The following is a 13,151-nucleotide window of genomic DNA, read 5'->3' as shown; positions in this document are numbered from 1 at the left end:
AATTCTATTTTACACAAACTGTGTATTTGTTGTGAACTGGTTCATTCTATAGTATGAACCAGTATTAAAGGACAGAACTACAGGTAACAAGGAAGTTGGAAAGAGAATTATAAAATTTCACAATTAACTTTACTAATCCAATTTCAATTTTGACATGAGGTGGAAGAGTTATGCTGCTTGAATATGTAGCATTCTGTTGAGCTGATGAAGGAAGAGCATTTCTTATTTGCATACAACCAACCCTGGTTGTACACTTTGACAATGGACCAATATATAAACTGAAACATGATTAGCAGATTTTCATCGATCAAAAATAACTGCAATAACTATCTGTGTCCTTACAGAGCTTTGTTGGAGGCTTTAACCACTGGCAGCAGCCTCAGAAGAACCTCCTCTGAAGCAGAGTATTTCTTCAGGTCAAACACATCCAGATCTTTTCCTGATGACACTAAGATGAAACCCAGAGCTGACCACTGAGCAGGAGACAGTTTATCTGTGGAGAGACTTCCTGAACTCAGAGACTGTTGGATCTCCTCCACTAGAGAACGATCATTCAGTTCATTCAGACAGTGGAACAGATTGATGCTTTTCTCTGCAGACACATTCTCACTGATCTTCTTCTTGATGTACTGAACTGTTTTCTGAATGGCCTTTGAGCTACTTCCTGTCTTTGACAGCAGACCTTGTAGGAGTCTCTGATTGGTCTGTAGTGAAAGTCCCTGGAGGAAACGGAGGAACAAGTCCAGGTGTCCATTTGGACTCTGTAAGGCCTGGTCAACAGCTCTCTGATGGAGAGACTTTAGTTCAGGTTTATTAAATCGTGAAGATTTCTTAGATGTTTGTGTTTCTTCCATCAGGTTGACTCCAGAGTTGATGAAGGTCAGATGAACATGAAGAGCAGCCAGAAACTCCTGAACACTCAGATGGATGAAGCAGAACATCTTGTCCTGGCACAGACCTCTCTCCTCTTTAAAGATCTGTGTGAACACTCCTGAGTACACTGAGGCTGCTCTGATATCAATGCCACACTCTGTCAGGTCTGATTCATAGAAGATCAGGATTCCTTTCTGCAGCTGATCAAAAGCCAGTTTTCCAGAGACTTGATCATTGTCCTACTGGTTCGACTCCAGTGTGGATCAGTTTCAGCTCCTCCATCATACTTGACCTTCTTCACTTTGGTCTGAACCACCAGGAAGTGGATGTACATCTCAGTCAGGGTTCTGGGCAGCTCTCCTCCCTCTCTGGTCTCCAACACATCCTCCAGAACTGTAGCAGTGATCCAGCAGAAGACTGGGATGTGGCACATGATGTGGAGGCTTCGTGATGTCTTCATGTGGGAGATGATCCTGCTGGCCTGCTCCTCATCTCTGAATCTCTTCCTGAAGTACTCCTCCTTCTGAGGGTCATTGAACCCTCTGACCTCTGTCACCATGCCAACACACTGAGGAGGGATCTGATTGGCTGCTGCAGGTCGTGTGGTTATCCAGAGGAGAGCAGAGGGAAGCAGTTTCCCCCTGATGAGGTTTGTCAGCAGAACATCCACTGAGGTGGACTCTGTAGCATCAGTCAGGATCTCCTTGTTGTGGAAGTCCAGTGGAAGTCGACTCTCATCCAAGCCATCAAAGATGAACAGAACCTGGAAGTGTTCAAAGCTGCAGATTTCTTTGGTTTCACTAAAGAAATGATGAACAAGTTCCACCAAGCTGAACCTTTTCTCTTTCAGCACATTCAGCTCTCTGAAGGTGAATGGAAATATGAACTGGATGTTCTGGTGGGCTTTGTCTTCAGCCCAGTCCAGAGTGAACTTCTGTGTTAGGACTGTTTTCCCAATGCCAGCCACTCCCTTTGTCATCACTGTTCTGATTGGTTGATCTCTTCCAGGTGGGACTTTAAAGATGTCTTCTTGTCTGATTGTTGTTTCTGGTCTGTGTAGTTTCCTGGATGCTGTTTCAATCTGTCTGACCTCATGTTCATCATTGATTTCTCCAGTCCCTCCCTCTGTGATGTAGAGCTCTGTGTAGATCTGGTTCAGAAGGGTTGGACTTCCTGCTTTAGCAATCCCCTCAAACACAGACTGGAACTTCTTCTTCAGACCAGATTTAAGTTGATGTTGACAAACTGCAGCAAAATGTCCTAAATTAACACAATAACAAAATCATATATGAATGAAAATAATGTCTTCTGAAATTCATTACATCACTTCGGACATCAGTAAATGTGTAATTTATCCATCTGGTTAAATCTTTTTAGAAATCCTCTTACTGCTCTGCAGACGGTCAGCCAGCTCCTCCTGCTTCATCATCCTCAGGAAGTTCAGTGTGATCTTCGTCACTGCGTCTCTGTTGTTCCTCCTCTGTTCTTCTTCCTCACCTTCCAACACCTCATCATCATCATCTCTCTGACTCTCTGAATGTTCTGGGTAATCTGGACTCAGAACTTTCTGGATCTTCTTCAGTTCTTTCTTCACAAAACTGACAATGTTTTCCTCCAGCAGCTGGAACAGAATAACAGCTGAAGGAAACATCAGAGTGAAATCATGGAGCCAAACAGCAGATGGATGTTGGACAGACTGACAGTCCTCTGGTCTATAAAGTGCAGCATGAAGGTAACTTTGAACAGAACTAATGGAAAAGTAGTTGTTCATTTACAAACCATAAATATGGAGTCCAGCTGTGTTTGATGCTTTTGGGCAGATGGACCACTGGGAACCTCTGAGCTCTGCTGATCCACTCTGTGGAGGAACCAGGAACAATTAGGAAGTCATAAAACATTCATTCATCAATATTCACAGATTGAATCACAGAGATTTCACATTAAAAGTCCTTAATGTAGAAAAACAGACAATCATCTAAGATTTAGAAGATCCTCTGATGGTCCACACCGGCTCAGCTTTGTTGAGTTCCAGCAGATCTCACCAACCTCATTATGAAGCTTTCTTTCCCTGCTGAACTGCTCTCACAATGCACACAGGAACCAAGTCCTGATGGACCACACTGTTTTACTAAGTATTTCACAGTGGGTTGTGGAAATGTGTCCACCATTAGTCTGACATGGAGCCAGGAAGCAGCAGATCATCATCAGCAGCAGCAGCAGCAGCAGCAGCAGCAGCAGCACCCATGAAGATATGAAGGTGTTGTCAATGGGGTTTAGGTCCAGTGAGGAAGGGCACCACTTCATTATTCTTTCATCTTTAAGGTCTTTCCTGGCTAGACATATAGTGGAGTACTTTGATGCAGGCTATGGAGTATTGTCCTGGATAAAACTCATGGTCTTCTTGAAAGATGCAAACTTGTTCCTGCACCACTGTGTGAAGAAACTGTCTTTTAAAAATTGGCATTAGTTTTAGGAGTTGATTTTGAGTCCATCTTCTACCCAAAAAGGCCCAACTAGCTCATGTTAATAAAACCAGCCCATACTAGTATCCCACCTCCACTTTGCTGGCATCTCACGTGAAGTGTGGCAGAAGGGAAATTGTCCAAAACGTCCAAGGCAAGGGGGCCTTGACTGGAATTGAGAAATGGTGATTTAGCGTGTTAATTACCTCAGGCCCCACCCTTCCTCATTACACAAATGCACATCAGCTGATATTCAACAATCATTCCATGTATACTGCTAGGAGTTGAAAAATGTCCATAAAAATGTTATGGTCAAAACTAAAACTTGCTTAATAATTGTGCACACAGTGTAGATGTAGTGAAGCATTCAGACCAGAGTTAGTTTGTTCAGTTCTGCAATGTTGTCTGAATCTCAAATATTTTTATTCCAATTATATATTTAAGAAGAAACTCCTGCACCTTTAAACTCATGTAATGAAACAACCCCAAATCACTGGTTATTTGTGATTGTTCAAACTAGAGCTGAGAATAACTGAAACTCTTCATCACTACAACTGAGGAAGACTTTCAGATAAATGACAACAAGTTAGGAACAACAAAAGAATGTCCAACTGGTTTCATGTGAAATAAGATTAAATCATTATGAATGAGAGGGATTGCACAGTGTAGTTATTCCTGTAACATGGAACAGAGAACCAATCAGAGAGAGCTACAGTACAGACTAATTATTTTACTTTAAGAAGACGAAAGTTTTTAATGATAGCAGCTAATCAAGGAGGCCCAACTCAACCTGATCATATTAAACATGATGCAGCATCATCCAGGATGCCTTTAACATCTATTCTTTCCACTTTGGTTCACTGTAAATGACTTTGTTTAGCACTTTATCTAGTCCAGAGGACCCCAAAGTGCCTCAGACTACATTCATTCATTGATGGTGGCAAGCTACTGGATAGTAGTGTTGAAATAGAATTTTAAATTAGCACAATAGTACACAGGCTAATCTTTACGTTAAGACAAACTTAGATAAAGATCCAAACTAAAACAACTGGCCACTCTAAAAGTTTTACATGAATTGTATAGGGAGGATCTTAAAGAAAGACAGACTGAGACTTCCTTAAATCTCTTTAGACAGGGCATCTATCTGCCAGACAATTAACAAATTCCTTAGCGTGGTTCAAAAGTTCACTAGGATCTTAAAACTTTTTATAAATAATTTTATCTATATTAGAATTAAATATATTTCTTTAAGCATGTTTTGAATTTGTTACTTTTTAGATCCAAACTTATAGTCATTATTTAGCATTACATTTTGTGCGAGTTTGTTTAAAAAACACCAACTGGTTTCTTGTTGAATCATTTTGAGGCAGAGATAACGTTCCAGATGCACGCTGTAAATCAGGTCGCCTAAAGGAGGCTGGTACGAGAAGATCTGGGTGTTTCATTAGGTCTCAGAGGTAATAAAATTAACATTAAGACAACCCACACAAAGGAAAAAATACACCTGCATATATTTAAATGAGGGGAATACACATTCGTATAAAATGGTTTGTTTTACAGCAGAAGTTCGAATCTCTTTGTGCTGAGTGAGAGTTTCCCAGAAGATGCATCTTTTGTTTCTTTTTCCCTTTTTACTCAGTTAATTGTTTCTGTTTTGTCATGTCTTGTATTTTTTGATAATCTAGGTGAGATGCTCATTGTAACATTCTTCTTGCATTAATTTTCTCTGGATAAAACTCTGGATATCTGAAGTCTGACGTCGTATGATTGCTCTTTCTCTCTCCACACGTACACAGACACAAGAATTCGGGAAAAAAGAGGAATGAATTAATGAGCTAAATCAAGTTATTCCTCATTTAATTCTCAACAGTAGCTACAGCTGCCTTTGGGCAGTCTGAAAGAAGAGGGACTGCCAGGCACTGGTGCCACTTTGCCCTGTGATGGTCCAATCCTCCAACATGTTCCTGCTGATTGATCCTACTGAATAATGTCCAGCCTTGTTTAAAGAGCAGAAATATCAGTTTCTGAAACAAACATGTTGGTTTGAGATGACAGAGAGGATTTTATTTGATGGTGCTTCCTTCAGAACCAGATTGTCAATTAAAGATCATCTGGTTTTGAATGAGATCCACATGAAATATTATTTAGATGAACTGTATAAGTTATCGCCAAGTTGAAAATGTTTGAAACTCTGAGATAAACCTGAAATAAAGAAAATAATTAAAACTTTTTTCTATAAGTAATAATCTGTCTGAATTTGTCTTTAAAGCTGTCTGTCGTCAGATTTAAAGATGGATCCAAATATCAACCTAGAAAAGAAATTCACTTCTGCCTTCATGTTAGTGTGTTAATATTAATATTAAAATAAATAAGAATCCATTTCATCTGGAGAAAATAGTTTGATGGAAAAAAGGATAAAACACATTTAATATTTGTGCTTCAAGAGTCATGTTAATGTAATAATTAATATAACCTTATTTGTTTGTTCTTTCGATATATTTTAGAGGTTATAGCCGAAATGTATCTTGATTCTGGTTAAATAGTTTGTTTCCTGTAGTTCACCAGCAACATATTTTTTTATTTATGGTCTGAATATCTGGTCATGAGACTTTAAACTTTCTCCAAATGATTCGGCTTTTTAATATTTCTTAAGATTTTCCATGACTGTGATTTAAGTTTTATGCAGATTTTTTAATGCTTTCAGGTTTACAATGCAATTCTGTGATGGAATTCTTTAATAGTTGTCTTATACACAAACACACACATACATACATAGCCCAGTCACAGTAAATCAATCATTTAATCGAATGATAAATGAAAATTATCGACCTCATTTTAATTTATCACTTCTTCCTGCCTTTTTCTCTTATAGAGCAGATGGTTTTTCTGAAAGTTGTCATATGATTGGATGAAAAAAGGCTCAACTCCGGTTCTCTCCACTGACCTCCTCCTTTCCTCATTTCCTTAGTGTAAGGGAGGAGTGAACTATTTCATCAGGTAGTCGGATATGTCCATCTGCTCCATCTAAATCTAATATTTATCGAGGGCAAATATTCTATACAGACTTCATAATCTGTGCTATTTTGGTTGAATGTAGTTTTTATTCCAACTTTAGTTTCATGTGTTTAATTTTTATTCAAGAACAGTTTTGGTTAACGCAGACTGAGACTCCATTTTATATTTGTTTTTATTATTTTGCTTACCAGTTCCAGTGTTAAGTGTTGTTTTGAAAATAAAGTAACAGTAATGATTTATTTTTGGCAAGATGTGCTTGCCTCATTATATCATTATCTTTACATATCAGTTGAAAATGGTCTTCAAACAATATCATTATTTTTATCACAATCATTTTTGATACAATTAATCACACAGCAAAATTTGTTGTTGTGACAGGCCTATACACACATGCAGACACCCACAATCATTAATTAATCACACATATCAGTTTCATGTGTTTTCATGTGTTCCGGTTGGACAGGCTGGTTGTGTGATTATGATTATTTTAACAGGTAAAATAGTACATGACATATTTCTCTTCATTGATCCCCCTGAATAATGTCCAGCCTTGTTTAAAGAGCAGAAAGATCAGTTTCTGAGACAAACATGTTGGTTTAAATGACTGAGAGAAGTTTGGTGATCTTAGTGTTGAATTCTGACATGGAGCAGAACCAGGAGTCCTTTCTACTCTGACCATCCAAGGAGGATCTGATGGAACTTGTGAAGAGGTTTCATTCGTATTAAATGATGTATCTTTATGTGTCATATAAATGTAATGTTTTTGAATCACAGTCAAGGTGTTTTTCTGTGCAGCTGGAAACGGTGTACAAACTAATGAACCAAGATGTGTCTACTGAAGTAAGTTTCCAGGGTTGCTGAACTTCCCCAGACAGTTATTTGGGAACTTGCTGTTTTTCCCGTGGCCTTCCCTGCATGGAGATAAAGTGTTTAGTTTTCACATCTCATAGACATTACAGTGAATGAACATACAAGGTTTCGTATGTTTTCCTTTGTTTCTTTTGTTCGGTCTTCGAAGATCGAGTCTCCGCCTCGGTAGTAAAGAGAGATGAATAAAGTAACTATGCAACTCTGGGTTCCTCAGAGCGGATCCTAATTTGTGCCTAATGCAGTTTATTTATTGCTCTCCGTCTGCAGATGTATTAAAGATTGTTTTTGCTCCCTGACTTTTGTCTGGACCTCAGTCTCTGAATTGTGCACTTCACAAACTTCAATCAGAACCAGATAGTCCATTAGAGACCATCTGGTTCTGAAAGATATTAACATGAGCTAGTTTTTAGTACAACTGTGGAATGGTTAATAATATGATATGTTGGATGATGCTTGAACCACAGAGATTAAACTGGATTCATAAAATTAATTCATAAAAGCCTTTTCCTTTCAGCATTACACTGTCTGGAAAATAAATGGCATTACATTTAGACAACAATCTAAATCTAAATCTAAAACTCAAACTCACTTCTGCTTTTGTAATTGTGTGTTAAATTAATATTGGATTGTCACAATGACAGATATAAACAGAAGTTACAGCAGGAAGAAACATCTCACCTCTCTGATGGTGGAGATCCAGGAGATTTAAAGAGAATGATTGCATCCTTTGACATGTCGCTCTTAAAGGACACACTGCTGGGTTCTGGTTCTGGTTCTGGTTTGAGTCTCTGATGGATCCTGACAGAAACATGATGATTAAAACTTAATCATCAAAGAGGAGCAGCAGCAGCTTCATCACCACGTCTGTTCTGGCCTGATATAGTGAACGCTGTGTGAAAAGGGCTGTGGACAGTTAGAGATGGTGACCTCACCTCTGACCTTTGCTCTGGCTCTCATCTTCCCCACACAGAGTGGTTTTAGAGGGAGGGACTCCCTCCTCTCTGTCCTCACACTGATCCATGCTGCTGAATCCACATCAGCTCACACACACTTTCTAGCTTCACCTGGAGAGGAAACACACATCATTCATCTGCACATCAACTCTGATCATCCTTTACATCATTAGTGCTGGAAAAAGATCAGCTGCTCCTCCTCTGATTGGCTCTTCTCTCTGCTTCATATCAGTGTCAGGTGAATGCAGTCAGATAGCAGAGAGGCAGAGGAAGCTGCCATCAGCTGCTGCACTTCTACTATCAGTCCACTAGATGGAGACATGATGTGCAAACCACTTCAACAAATTCAATCGCACAACATTAGTAATGGAGCACAATTACAACTTACAAAAACACAACAACATGAACAAAACTGAAAGAGTATATCTCAGTTGGAGACCTGAGAAATCGCTGCTTTTGAACCAGAAGTTATTGCTTGGTAACTTCCAGTCGGCCCGTTGTTGTGATACTCTATTGCATCCACCATACTGAAAGTGGCTTATCTGCCAGCAATCTAATACAAATAGATGGACTGAACTTTGTAAATAAACTTTGCCGTTCTGCAAAGTATTTTAAGATAATGAATGTCACTGAAACAATCTCTCACACTATTATAGGAATGACATTAAGGACATTTGTCTCAGTGATCCAGACGGCACAGATGAGGAGAGGAAACGTCTCACATTGGTAGTAACTGGACTCGACCTGAAGACACCAACAGAATAGAGAGCTTCAACAAGGACCCGACAAAGACACAGAGACACAAGTGACATTAAATACACAGAAGGTAATCAGGGAACGAAACACACCTGGGAACAATCAAGGGGAAGACAGGAGACCAAGAAGACACAGAAACCTAAAATAAACACAGAAAAAACTTTAAATGCAACAATTCTATAATTCAATGTGCATTTGCTACTTCAAGATATGAATAAAAAACTTAACTACAATAACATTTTCAGGCATTTTATTGTAAAGACAAACTTTGATACTGGTTGTCGAACTTTAGTTACATATTTCACTTTAAAATAATATTTTTTGTCCAATATGCTATCAGCAGCAGTGTGAAAAAAATCTAACAGGCTAAATTGTTTTTAATTTCTTTATATAAACTGTCATAATACACGAATACTTCAAATTGAGATATTTCACTTAAAATATACAAAAATGTTAAAAAAAAGTGTACAGTACATTACAAATGTATTTATATTACACTGGCGACTGGGCCTTCTGAGACATCTGGCTAGCTACAGGCTAAAGCTAATGATAACAATCTAGTCACAGGCTAAAGCTAATGATAACAATCTAGCCACAAGCTAAAGCTAATGATAACAATCTAGCCACAGGCTAAAGCTAATGATAACAATCTAGCCACAAGCTAAAGCTAATGATAACAATCTAGCCTCAAGCTAAAGCTAATGATAACAATCTAGCCACAGGCTAAAGCTAATAATAACAATCTAGCCACAAGCTATAGCTAATGATAACAATCTAGCCACAGGCTAAAGCTAATGATAAAAATCTAGCCACAGGCTAAAGCTAATGATAACAATCTAGCCACAGGCTGAAGCTAATGATAACAATCTAGCCACAAGCTAAAGCTAATAATAACAATCTAGCCACAGGCTAAAGCTAATGATAACGATCTAGCCACAGACTAAAGCTAATGATAACAATCTAGCCACAAGCTAAAGCTAATAATAACAATCTAGTCACAAGCTAAAGCTAATAATAACAATCTAGCCACAAGCTATAGCTAATGATAACAATCTAGCCACAGGCTAAAGCTAATGATAACAATCTAGCCACAAGCTAAAGCTAATGATAACAATCTAGCCACAGGCTAAAGCTAATGATAACAATCTAGCCACAAGCTAAAGCTAATGATAACAATGATCTAACAGTCTAATAGAAAATACATCCCTGATTCTCCAACCTGATTCAAACAAAATAATAGTGTTAGCATGTATCAAATGTTATTAAGGCGTAATAGCAACTCAAATATATCCAAACATCTATCATTAATACAGAAGGAAAAATAAACATTTGAATATAAATGAAAGGATTTTAATGAATTATAAAACGTTCCTCTCCCCAGTGGAATGAGTAACAAAAGGAAAAAGGAAATTAATAACTTAATATTTATAATAGTCCTGGAGAAGCCTGAACAAAAGAAGAAGAAAGTAAGGTGGAGCTGGAGGACCAAACTACTTATAGCAGACAGAGGAACACAAGAAGAGTGAAGTGTAAATGGAGAAATACATTAAAGAAAACATTTTGTGAAAATATACAACTATTAATAGAGACCCAATTATCCCTGTGCTGACTGGTTTATGTACTTTCAGTCTGTTATATCAAATAAATGATTTTAATCTACACAAATTGTAAGAAACAAATTACAGACAAAAAGTCACCATGTTTGATCATAAACAGCAACTTGTCTTGCAAACTTCTAGGTAACCATGGCAGCAATAAACAAATAAACAAAAGCTCCCATTGCAGGTTTCTCGTTGCCTCCCCCTCTTCAGAAAAACAACACAGCATAAAAAACTTAGCTAAGAATCAGAGCAGTTGACTGGGCCAGTTTAGTTACAAAGGTAATATCAGGAAGTTTGTTTCACCACTAAATGCACAGAACTGGACACAAAGTCAAGAAATTCTGCTCCTAAATTTACATTATTATTATCTTGAATTCTTACCTGTGAAAGGTAAAAGCAGTGGGTCCACTTTGTGCTGTAAAACCGTTGAAATGAATCTTTGCAGCATGTTCTCTCCACTGCCACTTTCAAGATGGCGGCGATGTAAGTAGGACTCAGTATATTCATATTAATGCCTATTGTCCAATCAACGATTTCTCAGGTCTCACACTGGGACACACCTCTCCTGTTTTGTTAATGTAACATTTTTGTAATTTTTTTCCCCAACAGGACATTTGAATCCCTGGGGGAAGTGGAAGACTGAATTTTTGATAACAGGATTTCTCTTTTTTGGACTTGGCAGTTCTCTAGTATATCATAAAATTCAGAAAACATTGGCAGCTGTTCTACCCATTGACAGGCTGCCTGTCTTATATAAGAAAATGCCTTGCTGTGAATAATCAGACTCAGATGCTGCGTGAGCAGAACCACAAACAAGAACTGGTTCTTACTGAGAGGAACAGTTCAGTTGCAGTTCCTGAACCCTAATGGCAGGAGGAACAGACATTGGAGAATTTACAAGCTCAGCTCAGCAGAACTGATCATAAGTTTGGTATTGAGGTGAATCAGTGAGAACAATTATTGTAATCTGAGTCTGGCTCCCCACTGAGATGCTGGTTCCCTTCCCTCATCCTCCCCCAGAACAACCCAGGTTGCTGCCTTGCTCACTGACCTCACACCAACTCATTTCTCCCTCTCCAATATAACATGTCCTGTTTATTATATTGACACCAAGTTGCTTTTCATATGCAGAGGTTTATTGCAACCTCACACTGAATCCTTAGACAGTTAGAACATCAGTCTTCAGAAACAAATGAACAGTAACATAAATCTTTTTAAGCTTGATAATAGTATTTTCTACCATCATAATGTTAAAAATAATAATAGTACATGACTGAATACCAAAATGATTCACATTATTTTATTTCAGGAAGGGAAAAAAGACCAAAACATGCAGACAAGATGATGTAATGACTGATAAACACTTTGGTTTCTGATGGGTTTGAGGCAACAGGCTGAACTAAGAGCAGCAGGTCACTGGCAGAGGATAAACTGTCATGTAACATATTTGCTTTTGCTTTGGTGAAACCAAATCAAGGTTTAATTAAGGCAGAATATCTGATAAATCATGGATTAATCTTCTGTCCTTATTTTGGGAAACAACTCAAAGTTTGAATCCAGGAAACATGAAGTAATTAATTCAGAGAAAAACCAAAGAAACATCAGCTGTTCATCACTAATGTAATAATCCTGAAGATTAAACTTTAAAAGGAAGAGAGATGAAACTTTGACCAGAAATCAAAAGTGGATTTTCTAAAAACACCAGAGAGAAAAAACAAACAAGAAAATCAAAGTTCAATTAGGAAAAAACAAGAAAACTTACAGTTTGATCAAATGATCCAAAGAGTTGATGAAGAATATATGAACAACAGTCTGACTCTAAAACTGAAAGTAAATGTGAGGGATGTGGTGGGACTGATGACATCACAACTCACATGATTTTTAGTTTCTTCTTTCAGAGCAGCAGAAAATCTGCAGTGAAATTAGAGACATGTTGATAAAACCTTCATGAGGAAAAGAGAAGTTCAGATGAAAATGTTTCATGATGGAATCATGAGGAGAAAAAAGTCCAGAGAAAAATAACAACTGATTCCTGCAGAAGAACTGAACTGATTATAAATACAAACAGGAAATAATCAGAAAGATCCAACAAATTAATCAGTAGTTATTTCTGAATCATGATTCATTTCATATTCCTGGGTAAAAGTTACTCAAGACATCAAAATATACAAATAATATGAATTATAATTTACTAGAAGTTACCAGTGGAAAACCACAAGGGTCAGAACTGGATCCTAAACTTTTATTACTTTACATAAATAATTTATGCAATGAATCTAATTTGTTAACATTTACTTTATTTTCTGATTCATTATTTTGATCTGGTCAGTTTGGAGCAGCAACAGTTTAATGGAAGGAGAATTACAAATATTAATGATGTGACAAAAATAGATTAACACAAAATTATAGAAACATTTTAATATTTAGTAACAAGAAAATAAATAAATGAAAGTGCAAACTTGAAAATGTTCTGATTTAGTAGAGATCAGAACAACATTGATTATTTACAAAGTCTATAATAAACTTTCATGGTGTAAAGAAATATTGTTAGAAATGAAAGAAAAAAACTAAATTAATAAAAAATGAATTATTTAGGATTAATATTAAAACAATTCTAGTTT

The 13,151-nt window shown here is 37.3% G+C and overlaps 1 pseudogene; it reads right to left on the bottom strand.

Moving 5' to 3' along the window:
* Positions 1-338: 338 nt before the first annotated feature.
* On the bottom strand, positions 339-2,708 carry LOC129353046 (NLR family CARD domain-containing protein 3-like; annotated as a pseudogene).
* Positions 2,709-13,151: the final 10,443 nt, after the last annotated feature.

The sequence above is a fragment of the Poeciliopsis prolifica genome, unplaced genomic scaffold, assembly GCF_027474105.1.
Source record: "Poeciliopsis prolifica strain line A6 unplaced genomic scaffold, Auburn_PproV2 SCAFFOLD083, whole genome shotgun sequence".
Lineage (NCBI taxonomy): Eukaryota > Metazoa > Chordata > Actinopteri > Cyprinodontiformes > Poeciliidae > Poeciliopsis > Poeciliopsis prolifica.
Note: the sequence above shows the minus strand (reverse complement) of the source record. Positions and strands in the feature narration are given on the sequence as shown.